The sequence below is a fragment of the Oxyura jamaicensis genome, chromosome 4 (genome assembly GCF_011077185.1).
Source record: "Oxyura jamaicensis isolate SHBP4307 breed ruddy duck chromosome 4, BPBGC_Ojam_1.0, whole genome shotgun sequence".
NCBI classification, from domain to species: Eukaryota; Metazoa; Chordata; class Aves; order Anseriformes; family Anatidae; genus Oxyura; species Oxyura jamaicensis.
The window spans coordinates 61,073,074-61,077,501 of record NC_048896.1 but is presented as its reverse complement, the minus strand read 5'-3'; positions in this window follow the sequence as shown (position 1 = coordinate 61,077,501).

The following is a 4,428-nucleotide window of genomic DNA, read 5'->3' as shown; positions in this document are numbered from 1 at the left end:
CAAAAAAAATACTATGTTCATGTTCCCTGCACCTTTCTTAAGCAGAGGATGACTTTGTTGAAGTGGATAACACAAGGAACATCTCCTTTACTGAGTCACACAATTATTAAAGATTACAGAAATACCCAGAAAAATATTTCCAGTTTATCCTGCATTTGGCTTACTGTTAAATTAGAAATAACCCCCTCTAAAAAATACTCAGGTAGTTCTTTTTAGAGTGTGAAATATTTCCCTGTAAAGCTAGCTTAGTTGCTCCAAATGTTGGACTTGCTTTTTCCTCACTCTCATACAGGTGATGGAAGTGATTTTGCTCAAGCCTTCCAAAAGAACCTATATTCGGCTACAATCCAAAGTATAGAACCATTCATCTGCTAAGCTGAATGTTTCACAAGCCATCTGAAATAGGGCTTTATAAGAAGAACCATTTTGTTACCTTCACTATATAGCAAGAGCAACAGCCATAATATAACATTTAGAAGGAAGGATTACAGCTGTAAAAAAAGTTCACAATGAAGTCATAAACTACACAATGTGCCCCTTTTGAGTTTCTTTATAAATACAAAACCTTTCAAAAAAGGTTAGCTAAGATTCACACATCTTTAGAGAAAATATTGGCCCATTTGTGGAACTGACAAAAAACCCTGTGAAAGTGACCTTTTTTTTTCCCCCTTTAAAAAAAAAAAAAAAAAAAAAAAAAAAAAACTGAAACTCAAAACTCAAAATAAAAATCACAGGGTGCAGACTTATGTGGATTGAAAGGAAAATTGTTGCACATGAAGCCTCGAGAACAAAACACACCATGTTTTGCGCAGCTCGTTAGGACGACATTATTAGAGCTGGGACCATTTAGGAAAACTCATCTGGAGTCCAAGAACATTCTTAAATAAGGGATGGGAATACATGCTCAAGTTTGCCTGCAAGCCTAAAACAAGCTTAATTAGAAGTTTCAGAAATGTTAAATAATGTTAATTTGTTGCTCTGGCAAACTGCCTGCTACAGCTCTGCAGACTATATAAATGAGAGTCTCCATCAACAGTATTGAAACCTCATCCTGAGTTAGATAGACTATTCAAACCTTTTGTGGTTGTGGATTTTTGACTTTTAAAAATACTATGAAGTAAAATTTGTAGACACAGACACAGCACTACATCAGGTTTGAAAGGAAGAAGGGCCCATGGACGCCTTCCTGACAGTGTTTCTGGTACAAAACTTGGTCAAGAAACAAAGCATCCTGCCTCTCTACAGCAGTATCAAATCCAGATGGGGTTTATAAAAAGTACACAAAATCCTACATGATATGGATGTCTATTGAAGAATTATTTTCAGCTTAATATACATGACAGGACAAGAGGGCATACATGAAAATTATAAGAAAAAATCTGATTTGAAGCAGATGGCAGGAAGCCTCATTTCACAAGGAAAAAAAAAAAGTCATGAATACTTGCAAAAGCCAAAGAAAGAAACTTCTGCAGGTAAAAACACTGGGCCTATTCACAAACAATTGAACAGCATTTGGGGATGGAGTATGGCCAAACACTAAAAAACTAATTGACAAGTACTTTAACTCTATTCAGGGCAGCAGTATAATGGACTTAAAGGCTGAACGGGTTTCTCATACCTAGTATCAGCTATGGAAGACAGCAATTTCAAATATTTCCTTTACTAATGTCTGTGGATATATTTCCTGCTCTAGAATCATATCTGCTACTTGCATTCATAGTAGTACAAGTGTGAATACAGTTTGAATCAGAGGGCACCCTAGACCACTGAATTACTACAACTGGTACGCATCCAACTTTTCTCTCCTACTTCCAGTTTAACTTCTTAACTATATGCACATCTGTAAGCTGTAAAAACACATTGGAATAAGACCAAGCAACCTAAAAGGTAATTAAAAAGTAATATAAATTATTGTAAACTCAAAATCATAAACTCTGGACCTTACAAAAAACAATTTCACACCTACATCCTCAGCCCACTCTATGGGAAGAATTATTATTTATTTACTGATTATTCTAAAGAAAATTGGCTTTTACATCACTCAGAAAATGTAAATAGATTTACTCCTTTTTATCAGATTTGTTCCATTTCAGATCAAAGAGTTAAGAAAGGACAAAAAATTTACAATCAAAACATGAAAGGAAGTTGTAACTCAGATGAAAACATGTTCTCTGCTTCAGGTAGAAAGTTACTAAAAAAGTGGAAAAAATATATGACGATGATTAAATTTTAGAAAATAGTTTTGATATGATTTAGAAAGCTTGATAGACCAGGGAATAAAGTGAAGTCCTTTCAAATCTACATCCAGCAGAATGGTACACATCAATATCATCCACATTGACAACTTGCAACTGTAAGAATTTATATTTTCCATACTAAGACGCTTTTTAAACCATATTGGTAGCATACTCCCCCATACATCACAGTTCCTTAGCAAATCTACAGAAGAACTAGCTGCCATATTCATCACTTAATAGCCTTCATCAGTTGTTTTTTTTTAGTGGGGATGAATGTGGCCCAATCAATCACTTCAAAGCAACACTGCAAACAATTGAACTGAGTGGCAATAGTTTTTCATAGAATTACCACATGTAACATTAGCTTCAAAGTTTCTGGGAAAGTTTTTTCTTGCACACAAGCAAATTTAACAGTGAACTCTGAAGCTCTCTGTAAAAATTCATCTTTCATATGTTTATAATTGAAAGAGGAACTTAAAACAACTAAAGTCACTCAAAGTAACTTACTTCTCATATTTTTACCATCAATATTCTTTCTGCCATTCACACCAGAAACAATTTTCTGAGTTTTCAGGATCTCAGAGACTTTATGATTCTGAGATTATAAGTAATGAATTAGGATTTTAGAGCCTGTAATTTGGTACTTAAAGCCTCTTGCCATTAACACAGCAGAACACGTACACTAGCTTACCTGCAGCAGTACATTTATGATTTGGAGGGAAAGTGGAATGGAACCATAATTTCCTAAATGTTACTTGTTGACCTCAGAAAAGGGAAAATAATGAGCATGTCAGAAGTGAACAGGTTACAGAACTGCCTTTCAGAAATAAAGTCAAAATGATCTTGATAACATTTATTTTCACTGTGAAATAGAAGTTCTTGTACTAATGATTTTGAAAGATTAAGCATTTCCCAGGCTTTGATCTCTGTGTTTTACATACCTACCTACATATCTCTCAAACTGGGAGACAAAATTCCACCACATTTCATCTATAGATAATTTACTGACACTTTGATTGATGCCTCCTATTCTTTCAGTTCTGTCTCATCCTATTCCATTTGTCCTGAGGCAGCACAGAACGACTACTATTTGGGAGGAGCAAACCATCTTTCAGTCATGCAGGTCCAAGTTCCTTACACTTCCTTGGACAGTGATCTCTCTAGGAATTGCATTTTAAGTAGAGCATTTAACAGTTAAAATAACCACTTAATATAAATGTTTTGTCGAAGCCCAGTATGAATAATCCACACAACAGGGATGTATTTTTATATCATAAAGCTAACCTGTTGCTGTAAACAGTTAAAGGAAAAGCAGAACAAATAGAACATAGCTTTCCACAAGAACAGTATCAGGTGTAACTTGGTATGTGAGAAAGGCAAGCCAATATCATCCCAGTGGATCTCTTTTCCAGATACCTTTCTCTAGTAAACGTAAGTATTCTGTAAAGACCCTCTTCACATCTCTGCAGGCAAGTATTTGGGTCATGACACTGGAACACCTTGACCTGTAAAGCTTAAGAAGCTCACCACTACTTGCAAGCAAAAGCACATGGCATTTATTATTGACTTTAAACAATTTTCACTGGGTATTTTAAATCTGTTAGGAAGGAAAACCACTGGTACAGAACAGTTTCTGAACAAGAAAAAATTAAGCTAAGACTCTTATCTGGAAAAGATACAGCCTTGGGGAGAATACAATAAAGGACAAAAAATCACAAGTGGCATAGAAGTTCTAAACAATACTTCACTGCACACTGTCCTTTCTGATACAAGAACTGGAAGGAAAAACAAAAGTGGTCAGAAACAAGTTCAAAGCAAACAAAAGGATTATTTTATTTATTTTTTCCCCTCAAGGCATGAGACCCCATGAACTTCTTTTTAAAGGATGTCAGAAATTTAATGAGACTAAAGGAGAGACCATATATGTTAATTAATTATAACTATATTTTGGGTTATGAAATACACCAGCACTGCGTCTGGCTATGGCAGGCCCATGTTCTGAAACACAGCTGGAGCCTGGAAGCATAGCCATGTACTATCATACATGTTTGCTCAGTTCTTTAGGCATCTGTTTACAGCCAGCATTAGAGGCACACAGACCTTTGGTCTGCTCTAGTGTGGCCCATATCATTTTTTATGGGACCCAAATTAAATACTAAAATAGAAAATAAATTCAAAAATTATATTGCTC